This window comes from Ambystoma mexicanum, chromosome 7q (genome assembly GCF_040938575.1).
Source record: "Ambystoma mexicanum isolate Mex_15411 chromosome 7q, UKY_AmexF1_1, whole genome shotgun sequence".
Classification (NCBI taxonomy): Eukaryota; Metazoa; Chordata; class Amphibia; order Caudata; family Ambystomatidae; genus Ambystoma; species Ambystoma mexicanum.
The window spans coordinates 337,185,757-337,209,714 of NC_090941.1; positions in this window are offsets into that span (position 1 = coordinate 337,185,757).

Sequence of the window (23,958 nt, forward strand, 5' to 3'; positions counted from 1 at the left end):
CCAAAAAGTTTACAAAGTGTTAAAAATGATGCTAGAAGGTGAGAAATGGCGGAGTTTTAAGGTGAAGCTCTGTAAATTGGACACAAATGTTGCTATATTAGGGTAAGTATGATATTAGTAAGTGGTAGGAAAATAGCATGCACTGGTATAAACCCATGAAATTCACTGAAAAAACGTTGTTAAAGGGACGTTATGGTTAAGTTGCACTAATAAAAACCTATGAAATTCACTGAAAAAACTTTGTTAAAGGACGTTATGGTTAAGATGCACTAATAAAAACCTATGAAATTCAATGAAAAAACTTTGTTAAAGGGACGTTATGGTTACAAGTAAAACGAAAAACCTCAGAAATCCGCCAGTTATGGTAAGCTAAGCAACCATAACTCATGCCACCACCGTGCGCTGCTAAGACTAACACCCAGGACATCAAAGAGGACATCACAAATGTCATAGATGAAATCACTGATGACATCACATGTGAAATAAATTTTGTTGAAAAGTCCATATGAGGGGTTGTGTTTATAATGTTGGTAACAAAAAGTCAGGGGTGATCGGGAGACCTACCATGAACTACTTAATCTATTAAAGAATGTACTCGTCTAAACAACATTGTATTGAAATGTTGTTATTAATACAGGAACCTAATCGTGCATAAACATAGGCAATGGCTGCAGCATGCACCATAGAAGCACAATATTCATATTCTTGTAATTCTGGATAGTGCAATAATGAATCCTACCTTATCAGAGTTTTGAGTAATGTTTAACATGTAATAAATAGCTAACAATTCAAGACTTACTATAAACTTGTGCTAGTACAAACAATACATACAAATCAGAGGCACATATAGGGAAACTAAAGTAAGGAAGAAAGAAACTGAATCATCAGAAAACGTTAATAACATTAATGTTGATCTTCATGTATAGAAATGAATTGTGTGTTTGAGGCATGCCTATTTCCCCATGTATGTGCACCATGAGCTGAGATGAAACCCTAAAGAAAGTACTTTATGAACATATGACAAGGTTAACGTCTAGATATATAGCACCTTTTGAATTTTAATATTCTGAATGTCAGTGAACAAAACCACCTGGCCTAAATATGTCAGTGAACAAAAACAAGTGGCCCAGATATGTGATGTCATCAGTGATGTCATCAAGGACATTTGTGATGTCATCTTTGATATCCTTGGTGTTAGTATGAGCAGTGCATTGTGGTGGAGAGAGTTTGTTTGTTTTTGGAAGGTTTGTAGTGGCCAACACCTACTGCATGAATGCTTGCTATATTTGCAAGAAGGGCTGCAAAGCATTTTGGACCTTTCGCAGCAATCAGTAAGATGGACACGATCTCTGCGGAAAATGTTGGTGCTATGAAATGCAATGTTTTCATTGTGGAAGGAAGACATACCAAAAATGCACAAACAGCCTTGTTAACATTGCACCTGGCTTTCTCCATTTGCAGATCAAATGAACAAGAGCACAGCCACATCTGTCTCTGGGCAATGCTAAAAAAAATGACTTGAGAGTTTGGAAACATGTCCATGACTTTCCCAAGTGCCTCCTTCATCGCAAACTGCAGACAAATTCCAGTAACATGGCCTAAACTGTTCCCTCCACAATGAACAATAATAATAGCTGGATGATGCTGCATCACCAAAGTGGCACAAAGGCGAAGCAAATACAGCCACTTCATGCCACACACTCCATACCAGTGAACATCCACACGAGGTAATCCAAGATGTGCAGCCACTCCACAGTGCTCTGCATACACCTGCAACCAATGTATCCAAGAGTCCCCCAAAATCCAGACACTATGCCTCCTAAAACACACAGCCATAGCCATCTGTACTCCTCTCAGCAGACAGAGCCTCTGCCACACTCTCTCCTTGCACACCACAACAGGGAACCTTATTGACCAACCCCCTGGCCTCCACAGTCCCATTTCAATTCCTGCCATCCTTAAAAGTCCATGATGTGGCACGTGAAATCCACGAACTACTGCAGTGTTTGCTGATACATTGGCCAAATCAAGGGGGTGCTGAGAGAAATTTAACGAAGGGTCTGAAATTTCCTCTATTGTGGTGGCTAGTAAACAAACACTGTTTTTCTATTTTTTGGCGGGGGGGGGGTTCTCTTCTTTTCCTTCTTACTGCCTTAAATCAACTGTTGCAAAGCATCCCTTGGATTGCAAAAAAAACAGCATTTCCAAGAACCGACAATGAAATGCTGTCTGGGGTAAAATAGTGCACACTAAGGGAGTCAATGTTGTCATTAGAGAAAACAGACATCTTAGCATGTCGCAAAACTACACCCAGGCCTTTATTTACGAGGCACCTTCCAGGATTTTGCTGGTGATTAAAGGCATTGGGGTTGTTCCATTGTGCTGTAGGTGGTATTTCGAAAAAAAGACCTTTACAGAAGGGAAAAGCAGCGTCAGTTCTTCCACCAACAACTTCAGCTCAAGAACCAAACTTGGAGCTGTGGCCGTGATGTAGCCTAAACGCTCTCCTCCACAGTGGACCACCAAAACATCATGACTACCAAAAGTACCCATGTCTCTGCAGAGAGCAAGCAATGCCTGCAAATTGCGGCCAGGCACACTGTGCAACAAAGCCTGCAGACCTGGAAACTCAAGATCACCAGAAACACCTCTTGCCTGGGCATACTTCTCCATATCATACACAAATGAATCTCCCACTATCCATACAATAAGTCTCTGCCTCTCTCCAACACCAGCCATCTTCACTACACAACCAACAAAGCAACGAAAAATGTATTACCCTCCCTTCCTGTAAAGCACAACCTGAACACCTGATTGGTTAATCTCCACAGTCCCATTTCCATGCCAGGCATGCTGAGAAGCCCCGGATGTGGCACGCCCTATCCGCGAACTACTGCGGTGTCCATGGACCCTGAAACACAGGGGCAGCCCTTCTTCCCTTTCCAATTTACTCTTTGCAGCACTCCCTCATTGGCTACTGTTAAGCAGCCACACAACTATCCGCCAATAACAGGCAAGAACTCTACATCTAACTCTGTCATCACAGTTCAACACTTTAGATGTACTGTTGAACACTCAGAGTACAGATCTCCTGTAGTTGAAAAGCACCTCCATCAAAAAGTACTGCTAAACTCTCCAAGATTTCTGCTTCCAGATTCATCCACCTGTGCATCCATCAGCACAAACGACGTATGGATATATATTGTAGAGTACATTTGCAATTCTGTCACAAATCCATTGAACAGGCTGCCTGCCACTTACCCTGCATAACCTACTGAATAATTGTACTCTCATTTGTCCCATCTCCTGACATCAAGTGGCAGTTACAATGCTGTGTGCTTTCAACGTTTTCTTTTAATGCCCACGTGCAAAACAGCTGAAAACCACATATTTCAATTTTATCAGCACTCTCTCCATTGTTGTTGTAAGGCAAAAAAACAAAACCACATCGGAAACTTTTGCACAGCAAGTTCAAGTGGCATATCCTATGTTAAATGCCCACAATGCACACAGACAAGGGAAACTGCATGTAGGTTAGTAAGGCATGGCAAGTACATACATTGCAAAATTGCCAAAACACACCATTAGAAGGAAAGCAAACAAAATGCATGTGTAATTTTTAAACAGTGCTGTCTGTAAATTTAGATAAATAAATGCAAGAACAGGAAAGGATTTCTGCACTCGTGTAGCAAGCATCTATGTCTGGGAAACTTAATAAAATTCCACACACTGTAACATTCTCCTTTCCAATCTGTAAATCTCTCTGCCCAGTTTCTCACCTAGTAGGACTTGCACTAATCCATTTCCAAAGCAAGTAGTACAACAGCATCTCACACACTTGCAAAAGTGCAGCCCCATAGGACACAGTTATCACTACAGCACTGGCTTCCATCGAAACGATGCTGATGCTCCCAAGTCCCCGCTACTATGCAGTGCTGTTCAATTGGACACACACATTAACTCTTCCTACCAACAAATCCTCCTACAATCTATATAAATGTATTCTCCTAGTGCTATTACTGTGCCATTAACACACATACCCAATAACTTCCTTCTTTCGCAATTGCAGTGAAGAACAGCCTCCTAAAAGCCAGTGACGTCTCTACTGGAAGAAAAAACACAGAGGAAACCTACTCTTCACATCCAACAAAATAAGGGCAGTACTGTAGTAGTATTCTGCCTGTTACTCAGACAGTGCAGTGTTGTTGTATTGTAGCCTAGAAAAGTCTAACCAACCCAACAGCACTCTTACTCATTGCACCTTTCGCAGGTCCACTCTTTGTATTGTCATCTGAATACCAGTATGGTAACACCCACTAGTTTTGTGAAAACATTTTAATGTCCTTACTGTCATACACACTGAAGCAAACCTTTCAAACAGGAACACACGCACATCCCAGTACAACCTTCCCAACCAAAGGTAACAGCCCTTTCCACAATCACACACCCCTCTATGTTTGCCTACCCTCATGCACAGTGCACACAAATACATTGCACAACTTTGAAACCCACACTTTCCTTTTTTCTCCAACAGACACAAGAGAATGCCTACCAAAAAGCAACTCCATAGAAAACAATGCAGAAATAGAGCAGATAAAGCTCAAACCATGCAAAATAGACATCCGCCTCGAGCAAAGTTTGTACGAAAAGTTCAAATAAAACAGTTAATGCAGTCACTGAGCAAAATGGAACCAGGTAGCAGGAAAAAACGTGTGACCCCTCTTCCAAAAGGTAAAACTAAAAAGAAATGTATTATGAAGAATGCAACTACCACTAGTTTTAACATTGCATCTACCAATGTTAACGTAGCTACAGGTAAGCATTCCAAAAAAATAATTTTACAAAAAATGTTCCACCACAGAGTCCATCAGAACCTTATGAAAACAGGGGAGAAATCACGCTCCACCCTTAAAACGTACCGCAGAAAACCGATCCTGGAAAATCTCATAGACAGTGCAATGCTCCTCAAAAGGAAATTGTTTATATTAATTTTAAACAGAATGAAACCACTAACAAATTGAACTAGTAAACTACAAAGAGTACTTCTAAACATACGCACTATCAACATAGATACCTTTGCAAACTTCTGTGCAGGTGAATGGATTCACACAACCAGCACAAAGCCATATTTCAATGTAAAGGCATACAAACAAGAGCAAATAAACCCAATTGCCATACATAGCAGTGGCCGAGGGTATGAAAAGGTAGACAGCACCATTATGGCAGAAGAAACGCTGATTGAAAGAATTTCCCCAACAAACTTACAATCAACTCTCCATTGCACTGAACCAATCCGTCCCTTCTACAAATGGCTGTGCACCTTAATGTGCAACATACGAAAACAAGCCTTCAAATCTTTACGGCAATTCCTCAATCAGTATGTCAAAGCCAAAGACAATGAAAAATGGAAATATTACAAACCACGGACTCTTGTCCAGTGTGCAAATGCACAGGACTGCAAGGACATTCATTAGCCTGTATTTCCAGACCTGCTTGCAGAAGCAACTTCTACCACATAAAGGTTTGAGCAACACCCATTCTACTATACGAAATCTCGTTCAGAGACTGTACTATGCAAAAAGTCCTGCTTTAGCACCGGAGCATTTAAATCACATTCTCCTACATGGCAAAGCCAACAAACCCCTGGAAGAAATAGACCACATCCATAGCAAATATTTTGGAAGTGAACAGCACTTACAAAATCCAGTAACTTTAGAACAGTGTAGCGAAAATGTTGCAGATGCCAACCTTCTATTACATCCTACAAAAAAGAAATAGCAAAGTTTAAAAGCACATCTGCTGAAGTACCAAATCAAGTATGTCTCTGTTGCTGCAGAACTTTTTATACAAAGTGCCCCAAAACTGTAGATATAGCATACAAAACAGAAGACAATGAGGAATCCCAATGGTTCCAATTAGCTCTCTACCTTATACCAGAAAATAAAAATGAAATTACTAACCCCTCAATACTTCGCACATACTGCACTGCAAAGCTTGTTAATAAGCAAATATTTTCACGGGCTATCACTAATAATGCCCTACTTCCGAAACCACTCCAACAGCTTCATTTGTATGAAAGCATTGCAATTCAAACAGTACAGCGATTTCAAGCGATAATACGCCTTCAACCAAAAACAGCCAACTTACATCCTTCTGAAGTGCTGAAAGGCATTCATGGCAAAGTAGTTTATTTGCCAATAGATCTTAAAGAAAATGTAGACAATCTGGAAGTGCAACAGCCAATAGATCCATCTTTGATTATCCAAGTGAATGATGTATCTACAAAAGACAAAAGAATTGGGCAGCAACTAGAAGACTTAAACAAATTTAGAGAAGCCCTACAATATCTTAAAGTGAACAACGAATACTACAAAGAAATAAACATTGAAGAAAACCTGAGAGAAACCACCAAAATAATTCAGGATTCCTTATCAACTGGCCAATTTGAACTTGTAGATCTTACTACAGCATCCAATATTTTAGATCAGTATATAATTTACCTATTGCGCTCCAAAGACAGCATAGATGATGCACTAGAACAATATCAAATGGGATAAGCCAAAAGATCGCCAATCAGCATATCGGAAAAAATTGTAGAACCACAAGCCTTTCCTCTACTCTTTCCTACTGGAAAAGGTGGAAGGTGTGATGAAGATTCACACAAATAACCGCATCAGAATACCGCTCTTTACAAGTGTATTTTGAAAAATCCAGATTCAGACAAAAAGTTGAATACATATTCCACCTCCCGTTTGAAAGTGAACTAGCAACTCTATGTTACACAGTTGCAAACACATTGAAAATAGGTTCCAATTTTTTAAACATGTTTGCTATGCAGCTACTTCAAAAGGTGCAAGACAAAGATGAAGTTTTGCAGTCAAGTATCACAAATCTCTTGGCAAACATGCTTGGTATGAAAGAATACTGGTTTCGACGTCACGCAGATGTAGGGTGTATGCTACGCAACCTTGGCCCACCCACATGGTTTGTCACTTTAAGTTGTGCAGAATATGCATGGGAAGAAATGCACGATTTCCTACGTATAGCAAACAAAAACAAAACAGGGATAGACATGAAAACACCAGAAGAACTCTGCTCTCTTGACCCTGTAAATGTGTCAAGGTACTTCCATCACCGCTTTATTGCCATGCTGCACTTCATCTGTAATAAAACAATTGCTCACCTCAGAGAAGTGCAACACTTCTTTTGGAGAAAAGAATATCAATCCAGAGCAGAACCACACATCCACATGCTTTTGTGGATTAAAGATGCTCCTAAATTTGGTCAGGACAGTCATGCCACTGTTTTGCAGTTCATTCACAAATATGTCACTCGTCAAATCCGTTCGGAAAGCGCACATAGTGAGCTACATTACACATTTTGCGGTTTCAAAGACATACATGTGGCAAGTATTGTCGATGCAGATATCCAAATGCTTTTATGGATAAAAGATGATCCGAAATCTGGTGATGACAGTGATGCAAATGTTCTGCAGTTCATTCACAAATACATAAACTGCGACATTCCTTCAGAAACCACACATAATGAGCTACATACACAAATGTTATACTTCCAAAAACATAAGTGTGGCAATTACTGCTGACTCAGATATAAAAACAAAGCCAAATACTACACCAAATGCCGCTTTGGTTCCCCTATACAAGTTTCAGCAAAAGGACACGTAAACAGCTTCTTGTCTTCTGTTAGACAGAGTGTGAAAGGCAAATTGCCTATGAACACATACTGCATTAAAGGAAGCAAATCATCAAAGTACATCAATGATTACAATGCAATAATTCCCCTCCTGTGGAATGCAAACACAGATGTACAGTACATTGCAGACAATTCCAATGCAGTTGCACGATATGCCACAGCCTACTTAATCAAAGCTAAAAGAAACAGAGCTGAAAGACCTCTGAGATAACATATCATCTGACAAAACTCAGTCACAAAAAGTATGCTGCTTCGGCATAAAAAAGCTCTCTCATAGAGTATGTGGTTGCTATGAAGCCGCAGACCGTTTAACCGGCACAGTCTTATATGGGAAATCTGAAAACATAGTCTGGCTAAGCCTGGGTCCTGCTGCATCCAGAAAAAGAGTTCTAAAATTGTACCAAGACATAGAAACAATTGCCAAAAATGATCCCAACAGCCAGGACATTTTGAAAAACAATGCATTGGACACATACTACCCAAACAGGAGTACTGCTTTGGAAACCATTTGTCTATACCACAATAGCTCAAAATGTCTCATACAAAAATAATATTAAACCAGATGAGAAAACAGGTAAATGCATAATCAAAAGTTGTGAGGGCAGCCTTTTTAAACTTACCAAATGCAGTCTGATTAATCATATGAAGCTATCATTTAAAACTCCTCAACATAGAGAACTTTACTACATGTCCCTACTGCAACTTTTTAAACCCAGGAGAAAAGAAGAAGATTTATTGGACACCCATGCCTCCTATGAAGATGTTTTTGAAGAAGGAAAATGGGACGATCCCTTTCTCCGATCCCCATACAAACTATGGTCAATGATGTCACGACCTAAGCACCCACCGCGGGATGAGTTCGACCCTCTGACTGCTGCCCTGAACATCAAGATCCTCTGTGGCTACGGCCCACCTGCACAAGCCAGCCACACCCCACCCAAAGCATGAGGTGGAAAGCCAGGTGAAGCTGAGGCCGACCATATGGACCAACTCGACTAAATGTCACCAACCAATACAGCCATCATTAGAGAAGATATGATGACTTAGCCTCGACCGACGAGAACACACGTGCTGCCAAGCATCTGGATCAGACACACACCAGCCCACAAGAAGAACACATTGAGTTCTATGACTGACAGGACTGTGCACACTCATAGACATGCATTGTTGTTATTTTTCACATAGGCCAACTATCTCAGCACAGAAATGCAAGACTCCAGAAGAACTCGTGTACATGCTTGCAGACACTTTATGCTACTAAAACCCTGTAGATGCACTAATGAATAAGGACCTAATTCACACCCAGCGACCCTTGCCTTATGTGTTGTATGTCACCACCCATAACTAGGCCAAGGTAGGCCACGAACCAGAGTCCCCAGGCCCGGACCAGCTCAGGCGGAGCTACAAGGCACTGATCATGCAGAACAAACCCTGACAGGAGCCCCACAGCCAAGGCCGCAAAGTTGCAATCAACATGCCACGCTCTCGGCGCCAAGGTTACACCTGCCACTGCTAAAGACGTCTTGGAGAAGAAATACAAATCAAATCCCTGTAATTCTGCGTCAGCCATGGTCTCTCAACACGTGACCAGGCCGACTTGATATGATGCCAAGCTCCAAGGACTACAGAAACTCTGGGGTCTGATGTCTGGGACCCAGGCTGCAACAATGAAGTAACAAGTTGGACACCGGCGATGATGGGAAAGGAGCACACCAACAGCCACTAGCAAGACCTGTCCATTGTCTGCCACTGACACATAGTCACACATTGTTGCCAGCACCAGGTACATCGCAAGCTGGGAACGACGATGGTCCCAGACTTGGGGGCTCGCGGATGAACCAATCAGAACATGAGGGGCTAATCACTGACGACACCATACCTCAACCAATCACTGACTTTCTTCATGTAACCATTTTTACCTAACAATTCTTAGGGACAACCCAAGCATACCACCTGATCTCTTCTCTACCAATAATATTTCCTTCTATACTGCTTTACACTGACCCTACCACTCGAGGAACCAACCCCAGGTAGCATTAGGTTTGAGGGGTACATTTTCCCAGATGACGCACATTGTGGCGTCACGCACCTAGAAAAGGGCCTGCAGCCAATTTTCCGATGAGACGTTCCTGGGTACCTACGCTCCTAGAACCTGTCCCTGTCTGTTTCTATGCAATAAATGGCAGTAACTATTTACTCTTGTGTGTGCCTCATACTCCTTTGGGACGCAGAAGGAGGTGGGGCCTCCCCACCTCCGGAGGTCCACGGACAGCCCTGCCGACCTCTGTGGAAATTACTCCGACAAGTTGGAGGCACTGCAGAGATAGTGAGATAGACCACAGCGAGACTGTTTGCGTCAAGGCGGCCCGGCAAAGCGGCCCCCTCTGCTGTTGCCCCATTTGGAGGACTGCAGGACCATTGCAGAACTGCTAGATGACCGGGCATCACAATCCGGAGATTGGCCGTCAGGAGCTGTCTTAAAAAATGTCCCACCGTGGTTGACGATTGTCCAGGCGAGGTCCAGACGAGGGGAGACGGCGAGCTGATTGGGAGGGGTGCATGCAGCCGAACAGCACCGGCAGGCGAGAGCCCAATGTGAGTATGGCACATGCAACCAGCAGTATAATGTTGTGTGGGTGGCGGGAGGAATTGTGAATAAGGTGGTGGGTGGTTTTACAGTGTTGCAAAATCTGGTCAATTAGCGGTGATCGATAAGCGAAGTGTAGTAAGGGACAGAACGAGGGCCGTCCCTTCTGGTGTTACCGAGCTTACTGGGTGGGGCATCGAGCTCCCAGGTGCTGACTGGCGGGTCGTGCTGATTGGTCTAGATCATGGACACATGTATGGAGGTGTGGCATTCCTATGAGTTGGCGCTGTAGTTCAATAAATTGATGAGGATTCCTATTAATTGAGTTTTCTAGATCGGTAAATAGATGATGTATTCCAGCAGGAGGTAGCTAGATTGTTTCTCAATGCGGAAGATAGTTGGCTGGTTAAGCTCCTCTGGTGAAGGGGCGTATCACACGCGAGGCGACGCAGCGGGTGCAGCACAATTCTAATAACAAGAGTGATTAATGAATACTTCACTCCGGGTATGGTGGGAAGACAGCTGTGGGGATTGTGGGGAAAAATATTGTTGAAATTGGGGCGCATTATATGTTGCAACTGTATGTATCGATAGCACATTGTACTAGATTGTGACATCACCCATAGGGCTTTATTTACTCTGTGAAAATTGGAGCCGCGGCACGTGGCTTAAGGAGGGGTGAAGGGGGACAAGCGGCCGCACACGGAGAACACTGGCACATCCTCGATCAAAGGGGTGCAAGGAGCAGCAGCGCAATCAGCAGAGTGGGAAATTACGGACGTCTGCTGCGCAGGCAGTGGGGAGAATAGAAAGGACGAGGGGTTGGAAGAATAACACAGGCGTGACGGCCCTAAAAGCATACCACACTGGGCGCGAGGACTCAGGGAACTCACGTGACACGGTTCAAAGGGGGCCCTAGCGCCGAAGGGAAGGCTGTCAACGGGGCGATAGCACTGTGAAGAACAGGAAAGAGGCAGTGCACAGCCAGGGAGTATTGTAACGTTAAAACTCCCTTTCTTTACAGCGGAAAGTCGAAAGTCCCCATTTAAGGGGCCAGGTAACGGTGGTACCCAAATCTGCATATTTCAAAATGTCAATGTATTATGGGATGGGGGCCGGCTACGGGGTACGCACATTAACAACATCACTCCAGCACATTTGCGTAACACTACTACCGCACAGAGATAAAATAGTTAAGTACAGTATTGAATTAACTAGAGGGACAGATGAAAGGATCAGGATACCGAGGCCACCCAACAGTAGTTTTGACATGACAACGCAACATACACTGCTAGCGTGCCTACACAACACATACAAGGGGAAGAAGTTAGCAGGCCACTTAGAACTTTTCGACCTCTGGAGAAAGTTTCAGGGGTATGGCCCGGGAATGATGAGCTCGAAAGAGGTAAAGAAAGAGGAGGTGTGCGAAGGGGAGGCGTGTAGCGTGCCCCAGGCTCCTCACCCTCCCAGTGCTGAGGAGAGCGAGGAAGAGGCAGAAGGGTCATACCCCATTAAAGAAATAAAAAAGGAGAGCGAGGAAGAGACACCCCCAATTAAAGAGGTAAAGAAAGAGACTGAAGGGCTGTATCCAATTCGAGAGTTAAGAGAAGCTGCATGACCCCAGTTAACAGCCGCTGAAGGATCCTCGAACCCCGCATATAGCCCAACCCCGTATGCACCAGAAGATCATTACCGGAAGGGGTTGGGTGCAGGGTGTATGGTAGGATATGGAGGAGGAGAGTGACAACACACACATCACACCACACCGACGCACTCCAGAGGAAATAACCGAAAACCCACAGATGCCATTATTAGAGAGAGGGGGGACAAGGCCACAATATGTATGTCCCATGGAAACATGCAGACAAAGAGAATATTAAATGCAGACTACCATCATTGAGCGGAGGGGTGGGGAAATGGATATTCGAAAAAGAGAAGCTAACTGCAGGGCACAAGTTAGTGGTTGGAGATGTCAAGGGATATTAATTAAAATTTTGGGTGACTCAGCGGATGACATTTGGAAGAGGATTCCCAGGGGTGACTATCAGTGACACCTCGCATGATGGGGCACCATTTGCAAATTGTAGACACGCGCTATGGCAAGCGCTGAGGGTACAATATCTCGACACCTCAGACATAGGAGCAATAACATCACGCAAAATGTGCGAAAACGAGGACCCTGTTATTACATCCAGGCAATTCAGGAGAAGTGGCGCCTGGAAACACGGGAGCCATGGGACAAAACATTAGCCATATTCTACCACATACTGATACAGGGGCTCCCAGAAGCAGTACAGAGGCAGTTGAAAAAATTGGTGGGAATGGAAGCAAAATCATGGCCAGAGATACAGCTAACGATAGTACACCATTGTAGGTTAAGGCAAGAAAAGATGAAGATAGGAAGGCAGATGAGGCAGAATTGGTTCAGAAAAAGCTGTCAAAATATGCCCTGGAAGGTGCACTTACAACAAACCCCGCCCCTCCGACACCAGCCACTGAACAGCAGCCACAACCACCAGCAACACTGCAACAGCAAGTACCCATTATGACACAGCAACTGCCACCACTGCCCCCATACACAGCGCAAAACATATACGCACCACCAGTGGGGGATGCATGCAAATGAGTAACAGCTACACAAATAATTACAGAGGGAGGGGTGGATTACCAAGAGGGAGGGGATTTGGTCCAGTGGCACACCAGTCAGGGGGAGCGTTCCGAGGGTACCACCAATACGGACAACAGGGGTATTTAGACAACACTGGTGGATACCCGTGACAAGCACGGGAGCCACCAACATGCTGGACCTTTGGACTAGTAGGACACGTATCACGCACATGCAGGGCAAGGCTGACACAAGCAGGATGGGGAGAGCAAGGGCAACAGGGTTACAATGGGGACAAAATAACTACCAACAACCTCAACTACCACACACAAGTGACATACGCATGGAACAGCAAGGAGGACTGACACAACCATTGCCACAACTACAGCTGCAAACATACGTGCCACCTACCGTACAGCAGGTACAGCACCATACAGCACAACACCAAGCACAACAACAGATGACAGCGGCACAACAACAACACCTCCAAACGGTACAGCAGCTCACACAAGTACAAGACAATACACAACTACACATGGACACGCCGATACCCCAGACACAAATGGGGAAAGTGACAATACTGGGTCACAACCCATACACAGGGAACGGGCAATCATTATACCCCCAATAGGACAGCCCACAGATATCCTTGTTGTGTTCCATCTGTCGGTAACACCTAACCCTGTGGAGGAACCACGCATGTAGGTGGTGATAGGTGACAAGACATTTTCTTTCCTAGTTGATACAGGGGCCACTAGATCCGGTATTAGGGAAGGGAAGTTCAACCTGTCAGGCGATTTCATGCACACTCAAGGATTCTCTGGTGTTAGAGGGGTGGTTCCTTTTACTGATAACATATCCTTATCTGTTGGAGATAACAACCTGTCTCTGCCCCTACTGTACTCAAAACAATCACCGGTAAATATACTAGGGGGAGACATCATGAGCAGATTGAATATGACTATTTCTTTCACTGACAAAGGAATAGTATGCTCAACACCAGGTATACACATGCTCACAGCACGACAAATACTTCAGGCTTACTGTGGTAAGACAGTGGCAAGAGCAGAACCAGTGGACGGGGAGGTTTTTCAATACGGAACAGACATGGCAATAGCATGGTTACCGGGGATTGAGGGTAAACTATGGAGAAGGCCAGCAGCATACCTTTTCAGGCCAGAGACACCCACAAGTGAGGAGGAAGGGGCAATAATATCAGTAGACATCAACAGTATTGTAGCGACCAAAGACTATATTGCAGTTCATGCCCAGGATGGGGAAGGAAAAGCATGGAGGGTGGTGATAGTATTGTCAGAGGGAACTGGCGGAGGGATGAAGGCTGACACTGGTATCAGATGAGGAACTGTTTTCAGATGAAGTAGGAGACAGAGAGATGGTGTTCCAAATGAATGTCTATGTTTGGTTAAGGGTGACATGCAAGGAGGTGGCCCAGAAAATGGCAGTGGCACTAGAAACGCCCGTCTCCACACAATCAGACTTGTACGAGGAAGACTTAGCAGCTTTACCCGCCTCACTATGGACTACTAGTCCCTATGATGTAGGTTGCATAAAAACTATTGGAGGGGTCAAAATAAAGCTAAAAAGGGAGCACTGCTGCCTAGAGTGAAGCAGTAACCACTATCGAAAGAAGCTGATGAAGTGATTTATGAGACAGTAAGTGCCCTGGTGGAAAGAGAAATATTGGTACCATCAGAATCACCATGCAGCACTGCGGTATACCCCGTGCGCAAGTCTAAGGGAGGGTCTTGGTGTTTCATACAAGACTTGAGACCACTTGACCACATATTGGAGGCAGATTACCCAATAGCAGCTAACCCAGCCACAATATTGTGCGGAATACCAGCAGAGGCATCACAGTTCACTGTGATCGACCTCAAAAATACATTCTTCTCAATACCACTGCACCATGACTCACAAGATTTGACAAGTTTCACATACTGCAACACAAAATGGAAACACACTAGACTACCCCAAGGATACTTTGAGTTGCCGTCTATCTTTAACAGAGTCATACAGATGGACCTAGGGAACGTCAACATGGAGAGCACAGTGCTGCAGTATGTGGATGATATAATCATCTGCAGCACCACTGAGGAAAAGTGCAGGAGGGACTCTGTAAAAATGCTCACAGTACTGGCTGAGAAAGGGTACAAGGTTGAGAAGGAAAAACTGCAGTATTGTTAGGAGCAAGTACTATACATAGGGCAGATCATCTCACAGAAAGTAAAAAACATTGCACCACAAAGGGTGCAAGCAATAAAAAAACACACCACAGCCAAAGCGATAAGGGAATTTCAACAATTTCTTGGCCTGTGCAACTACTGCAGAGCATGGGTTTTCGACTACAGCACATACATAGGACCCCTACTAGAGGCTCTCAAGGAAGCACACACGGGGGCGAGAGAGTTGGGATGGACCAGAGAAATGACCGATGCATTTAATTAACTTAAAGAGGCCATTTCAACGGCACCAGTTCTGGGTACCCCTAACTATGATAATGAGTTCAACATAGTAATGAAGGCAGTGCAAACAAAAAAACAAGCATGGGGCACAAACCAATAGCATTTTACAACTTTTGCAGTAGAGAAATCATCTTCAATTATTATGGGTTGCTCCACCACATTAAACGTCGAACACGCCCTCTTTGCGATCTTGATCAAACTGAAAACCACACTGACTACCCAGAGAGCAACAGGGTATGGAATAATTTTATCTAGACCTAAGCTGAACATAGTGAGGTGCAGTAATGTCAATCCAGCGCAGTTAATAGCAGAGGAAGTGCCAGAAGGAGAATATGCACACGACTGTACACAGGCAATTGAATATTTCTCATCAACTCAAAAGGTAGAAGAAAATGCCCTGGAGGGGGGTGAGGTGCTGTACATTGATGGGTCATTAACAATAGATCAAAGTGATGGTATAAGAAGGACGGGAGCAGCTGTAGTGTGATTGAGACAGGATTGTACATATTTTGCGGTGAAGTGTGTTAAGCTACCCCAAGAATATTCAGCACAAGCAGCAGAATTGGTAGTCCTGATTTTAGCTTTAGACGAAAGCAAAGGGAAAAGAGTTACAATATATTCTGATCATGCATATGTCACTTCGACGGTACGCTCAGAATTAATAAAGTGGCTCAGAAGAGGATTTAGGAGAGCAGCTAGTAACCCTGTGCAAATGCTCTCCTCCTGGGCGAACTGATAGAAGTAATAACATTTCCAGCTGAGGTGGAACTGGTGAAGTGTCAGGCACACATGAATGGGGAAGACCCAATATCAAGAGGAAATGAAACAGCAGACGCACATGCAAAATATGCAGAGTACTTTGGCGAGATATGGGACCTCCAAGAAAAACAAAAATATAAGGGGAGAGTAAGATAGATGTTAATGAAGGATGGGTACACACACATTCCAGAGACACAGATTATGGAACTGCAGGCGGCAGCTCCAATGGCAGAAAAGGAACTGTGGGTTAAAAGAGGATGCACTATGTCCCCCACAGATGCACTATGGAGGCAGCATAACACAGGGAAAGTTGTGATGACCCTGGCCCTACTAAAAACAGCCCTGGCCCAATTACACCATCCCATTCATACAGGAAAGTAAGTAATTGAAGCACGAATAAAAGAATCATGGTTCTGTCCCCAGCTAAACTCACACGTTGCAAACTTCATTAGCAATTGCCTCACTTGCCAACAATTTACGGCCGGTCACACGCTGCAAGTGATCAAAGGTACAATACCCCGGCCTGAAGGACCCTTTCTGCACCTACACATTGACTATGTCGACATGATCAACGTATGTCGAGGATACAGATACATGATTGTAGTAGTATGCCCCTTCTTGAGGTGGATTGAGGCTGGACCGTGCTCTCATGCAGATGCATTTAGAGCAGCAACATTTCTAGTATGGGAAGTTTTCCTGAGGTGGGGGGTTTGTGAAGTATTTAGATCAGACAACGGACCCCACCTTGCCAATGAATTATTTCAGCACATAACTGTCCTGCTGGGGATTAAACATAAATTCACCTGTGCGTACCACCCACAAGCCAATGGCGTCTGTGAACGTCTCAACAGCCTCCTGAAAGAAGCAATAGCAAAGATCCAGCAAACAACCAAACAGAGTTGGCTCTATTGCCTTCCTCTGGCTATGTTTGAATTGAGAAACAAACCAGGTTCGGACCACCACCTCACACCCCATGAGGTGGTGACCGGATGCCAAATGCACCTGCCACTCAGCGCCCCAACGAGAGCAACGTACGACTGTGAAACCACAAGTACTGTTTTTGGTGAAGAAATGTTTGAGTATGTCTCTTCCTTGATTATTAGTGCCGCTTTCATCTCTCAACAGATTCAATGGACACAGGGCAGGTCAGAGAACAACCAACAGGAACCAACAAACAACAAGGTGCAGGAGCAGACTGGACAGTGGGCAGTGAAAGAAGGAGACACAGTGCTCCTTAGAAACTATTGGAGAAAGTGGAACGCCCCTAGATTTATGGGGCCTCACACGGTCGAACAAGTGGCAGCCTAGGGCTGTTAAACTGTCCAACAAGGACGTTTGAACACACATTCACGACATCAAGCCCTACAAAGCACAAACCTTGTCCCATCACTACAGCAACAGGACTAATGCTTCAGCAATGACAAACAACGACGAGTACACAGCACAAATGCCAGCTACACCAATGGAAGCAATTGAACAACCACCCATAGCCCACCCCATGGTCACGAGGTCCCAGACTAAAACCGTCCACACACCAGTACCATAAAACATTTTTAATTAAGATGCTGCTATTGAAACTAGAAAATTAAGTTTAACTTAAGGGCACCTACCAACAGTAAAAGAGGAACTGTGGCGAAGACATCTGTAATATACACAACACTGTGCAAACATGTGCACACATTTGCATGCTCTCTTCTCCCTTTTGTCTTGCACATGCAGGTATCGTGCATTGTGATTTTTGTATGCAAATATCTGATAAAAAACATACGCCGCTGCCCAGGGTCAAATGCAACCCACCGACGACATCTTAGAAGCATTGTCACACCAATTTGTATATGTAATTAAACGGCCAAAGTACTTAAGCAGAGGAAAATACGCATTTACTATAACGCGTTTCTCATGCTAATATTACGTTCATTTCCACACCTCAACGCATCCTTACCTGCCCTGAGAGATAGGACGGTAAGGAAGGCGTGGGAGGAGCTCTGGGCATTGAATGATCACTTGATACGCAGGGCTTAAATAACAAACACTAACAAAAATAATGCAACATTTTAGAGATTTTCAGGCGGGCACCTATATCATCCAAAGTAAAGTAGCTGCAGGACGGCAGCACAGGTAAGAAAAAAAAAATAATAAAAAATGAAAAATGCCCGCGGTTATAGTAACTGTAATAAAGATGTTGGGGATATTTTTGACCACTGGTCTGAAAGCTGCCTCTGTCTGGCAGGCCTACTATACTTTACGAGTATCTGCAAACTCCAATACTTACATTTACCCTACCCCAGCTGCAAGGAGCACTGTGTCAGGTGGTACAAGTAGCACAGGGCTAAAAAGAGGTAAACATAGTGTTTCTATCAATATACATGGGGTGGACACATATCTTACAGAATCCGCACACGTCTCTAACACCATGTGGTACAAACACATGTTTAAAATTGGTAAGAACACGACAAAGGACAACTGCTATGTGTGCTCATTGATCCCATACACCATGAGTGCCTCCAGAACATTTGTGGCTACTGAAGTACCAGCAACAACAGCAGAATGCCTCTTATATTTAGCACTGTTTCAAACACGAGTGCGGTTTCAAGGGAAAATGGCAACACTAAGATGGAGATCAAGGTCAACATACCCCTAGGAAGACAACTTCATCAAGACACTACCGATGTATGACAACTATTGGCAGCTGACCGAAGGGCTACAATACGTAACCGATGGACCCAACAAGGGGGAAACAAAAGAGGTAACACTGAACTACCTGCCATGTAAATGGAACGAAAGAGAAATTGGAGGTGAACCAAGGAGCTGGGAAAGACCACTAATACAGATCCATGGCAAGGTAGACACAAAGAACTGATGGGCGGATGGAGTTGTAGGAAGCAAGATAATGACTTTGGCAAAATCATCAGTAATGGCAGTGCAAGAAGAAAATGACAAATGGTATAAGGAGTGGACAAAGAGTGCGGCACTACTGACATGGTTAGGCAAAGAGGAGGAACCCATAACGATACTTCCCATTACACACCAACACTCTGTTACCAGCATGATGGTGAAGCTGATGTTTGTCAGGTGTCTTGACCCACGTTTGAATTTTTATGCTACAACATTTGGTGCTGTGGGCTTAGAAAATCCAAGATGGCCGAAAAGCCCACATTTGCGCCAGAATCCAGGAAAACCGTGCAGTTTTGCACACACCAAAATGGTCGCCTGACCTGCCACCCACCAGAGCAAACATGATGGGCCAGAAGCGCCATGAGTGAAATGTGGTGCCAAAGGAAAAACAGCAGTGCCTGTTAGCTCAAAAAGCACTTTGAAATCACATTTGTTTCTCTGAAATGCAAGCTCAAAATGCCTATTTCAAACATTGCAAGATTTTGAAAAATCTTACTGAACACCAGCGGACGTCTGGTAGAATGAAGTCTTGTGTGCATACCAAATCTGGAAAGATGAAGAGCCTAAAATAATGTTCATAACAAAACAGGCTGAGCTGTGGATGTCAGCAGCTTAAGTGCAATTGGACTTAAAGCCACTAAAATCTAAATGTTTAAAATAAATGAGTGATTTACTTTGGAGTGTCACATAGGTTGCAACTGTTTAAATGTCATAGTTTTGAACTTAGAATCAGCATTCTAGCTGCATGTGTAAAAATTGTAAGTTTGATTTGAATGAAGAAAATTGGAACAAAAGTGACATTTGGCTGAAGCCTGGCTTGAAGAGATTGAATTCTGCCTACCAACTACCCCTGACAGGAGTTGAAACTTGCCCAGCAACTGCATTCCCAGGCCTGGCCTGTCTTCTCCTGCCCCCACCAAAAGGAGATTACACCTCTCTGATTGAATTAGGGGAGGGGTTCCTGGGGCTGCAGGAAAACAGAACAATGAACTTTCCTTGGCTCAGGCAAATGCTAAATCAGGGGTCGTAAATGGCTTCCTCTTGGAAGGAAATGGGAGGGGCACTGCCTCTGGGAGCCACCTGAGCTGGAGGTGGGGACAGACAGAAATTCCCCCATGTGCTTTGGAACCTAAACTACACCCATCTGGGCCAGAGCATAATTTTAAAAAGATGGATAATTCATAGTACGGAAGTGTCAAAATTATGTAAATAATATCATTATTCCTGTGATTATTCTGTGCACATATTAAGAGGTGTTAGGACTCTGTGGTATTTTCTGGGGAGTAGTAGCGGAAAATAGGGTGTTACTCCAAGTGTCTATATGTTAAAAATCTGACACTTTATCATCTGATGCCCATATTCCTTGCGCACATTTGTGTAAATTCTGGAAAAGTTTAGAGGTTGTGTTCTGGATGAAAAGGGCAGAATTCTGTCAGAAGTGGACACAACATCTTATCAGATGGTTTGGTGCTACAGAAAATACGTTAACTGGATATATAATATTAGAAAAATTGTACATAGATAAATACGCATTTGGATCAAAAATAGATTTGTGTGCAAAGTGGCAAGGGGAGTGTTCTTTCTGTATGCCATAAAAATGACACCGGTTGACTCACAACTCTGTTCTCCAGTCAGAGCACAGAAAATCTGTTAAGCTATCAGGATCTTCAGAGGGTTGGGCATAGAAAGTCAGCCTTCCCACCCACTTTCAAAAGACATAAAAAGGACCACTGAAACCCAGGTAGGGACACTCACTTCCCTCTTCAAACTGATTTCCTGCAAAGCGCTTTGCCAGAAGACTCCAGAACCAGAACTTAGAATCCAGACTTCAAATCCAGAAGACTCCAGAACCAGAACTTAGAATCCAGACTTCAGAACTTGTAGCAGAGAGGCCTAGTCCACAAGCTGAATCCTTCAGAGGCCTCAGAATCCAGCAACCTAACCAAACTATTCAACAGCTGGGCGAGCTGTTTGATTCTGGCCTAGAACCCTGTGCCAGAACCCAGAAAGCAGAGCTCTATCCAGACCGCTGTGCAGTGCCGATAGAAGACCAGACCCAGACCAGACCGCTGTGCAGTGGCAGAACTTTTGCCAAAACCAGAGAACCAGACCCGATCGCTGTGAGCAGAACCGGTACCAGAGACCGCCCGTGGCAAGTGAAGCCCAAACATGACCAGATCTTGATGGCCTATTTCAAATTTATAGTGTGAGCACCCAGCCAGAACTGTGCATAGTCATCTATTAGTTTAAAAGAAGCTTATCCCATCCAATTCAACCTGCCTAGAACTGCATTAGAAATCGTGTGTTCATTCTGTGACTTTAAAGCTGTGAAAGTGTAATTTGCCATTCTGAATCATTATTTAATTTCTGACAATCTACCTCCACAAAATCCTCTGTATCTTTTGAACCATACGTGCTAGGAACGAGATGTAACTTTCATTTTAAAGCCAATAATTTCTCCACCTGTCAAAAATCGCTGTCTTTTGCTTGCAACTGCTGAAATCCGTTTTCAACCTGATAATCCCTCATGAATCACTGATAGTGTTGACCTGAACCAATCTTAAGTAGCTATCACCTGCCCTGAATCTCCTATAGGGAATTAAAATCATTTTTAGCATATTTTCACTTCTTTGCAAATCACATTTAAGTATTTTTGCCTCTGTTGTAAAATCATCCATGTTGCTCTAAGCTTGCTAGGGGGGAACTGAATTGGTATTGCATTTGATTGTATTCCTGAAAATTGTGTGCTCTCCTTCCATCTCCTTATATTGCATAGGGGGAGTGAATTGTCAAAAGAAAAAGTTATCATATTATCTCCTGTTGAAACCATATCAGTTTATTCCTGCGCAGCATTCTTTTCCATCATTGCATTTTCTTGAATCCATAAAAGTATTCTCAGCTACCTTATCCTTTCTCTACCAACTCCTAAGTAATTAAAAAGTGTGCTAGTGAGATTATCCATTGTTGATCACTGTCATATTCATAAGTGTGCTATCAAATATTAATTTATTTATAAAAGTGTGACATATATATATTGTTTAATTTGTAAAATAAATCTTTTAATTTGCAAAGCAAACCTACTTCTTGGCTCAGTGAGGTCAGGGGGATTCTAAGAGAGGGGCGTTATACAAGGGTTTATCATCCAGATCTATGAACTTGTCATAAAAATATATAAATAAGGGCTTCCCTTGGGCATCCCAGACTAGGTACTGACTTAGTTGGAGTACTGAATTGAAGTCGCTTAACATGTTGGAGTAAACAAAGGGTGTAAAGAACAATAAAGATCCCTGAGGGGGAGCAGGGACAGCAGTACTGATGGACCACTATTGGTACTGCGGAGCAAAAGCTTATAACAACCTACCACAATCATGGAATGGTGTACGTACTATGATACACATCAATATACCGTCCCTGGTTGTACTGCAGAAACACATCAACATGGAAAACTTCCCTAAGATGGATGAAGGAACAAAAGGAAAAGAAGGTCCCTGGGGCAAGCAGACAATGCCTCAAGAAGTGAAACCTCCCAAGAAAAACAACTATCCAGAATAAAAAGACAAGGAGAACCACTCACGGGAAATTACCTTTGGGGAAGGTCAGAAACGGCACTGAGTGAGATCGCACCAGCACACAGACTATTCAGTAGAGTAGCAATGTTCCTCTCTTCCGTGATACATCCAGGAGTGCAGGCGTATGCGAATGCAAAATGGCTACAGATAACAAGATGAGAGCTGATGATGACGATCAACTCCACAGTAAACGGATTTAATGCAATAAAAGAGGAACTAAGAGCAATAAGGATGGTGGCTCCACAGAATAGGTATGTGCTAGACCTTCTAACAGCAATGGAAGGAGGAGTTCAGGCCAAAAAAGTTCCTGCTGCATGTTTTTCCCGCAAATGACGAGGGCAACAGCGCTTTATCAGTGGCATTGTCACAACTGGCCAAGATGCATGCCAAGATGGAAGAAGAAGCTAAGGGGGTGAAGAAGGTTGACAGCTGGTTTTCATACCTCTGGTCTTGGATGCCGTCATGATTGGCGGACGGCCTCAAAGTTTTGGCAGGATGCATGGTCCTGGGAATGGCTTCTCTGATGGGAATGAAAATATGGAAGGCAAGGTCGAAGCGTACTGCTGAGGAAATGATTGGCATGCACATTCTAATGCCCGCTGAAGACGACAAGCATGCGGACATCATCATCAAGGAACACGAACGACTGCGTCAACAGATAGTGGAAGCAGACCTGTACCCGTCATCCATAAAAGTAGAAAATCCACAAAACCCAAAAAGCTATGTTGGATAATGGGTTTATTGTAAGCCCGGTGGTAGGTGTGTATATATGTACTGGTCGTTTGAAGATCACGTGGATCGGTACGGACACCTGGTAGGAATAACGAAGGTATGGCGAGTAAGAGGAGATAAAAGGGTGGATAATTTTGTGGTCGACAAGTCGACCAGAGGAGGGACTGAAGAAGGAAAATGGGATGACCCCTTTCCCCGATCCCCATACAAACTATGGTCAATGATGTCATGACCTAAGCACCCACCGCGGGATGAGTTTGACCCTTTGACTGCTGCCCCGAACCTCAAGATCCACCGTGGCCATGCCCTGCCTCCTCAAGCCAGCCGCACCGCACTCAAACACGAGGTGGGAAGCCAGGTGAAGCTGAGGCCGACCATATGGACCAACTCGACTAAATGTCATCAACCAAAACCGCTATCATTAAAGATGACATGACGACATAGCCTCGACGAATGAGAACACACGTGCTGCCAAGCACCTGGATCAGACACACACCAGCCCACATGAAGAACACACTCAGTGCTATGACTTAGAGGACCGTGCATACTCACAGACATGCATTGTTGTTATTTTTCACATAGGCAAACAAACGCACCGCAGAAATGCAAGACGCC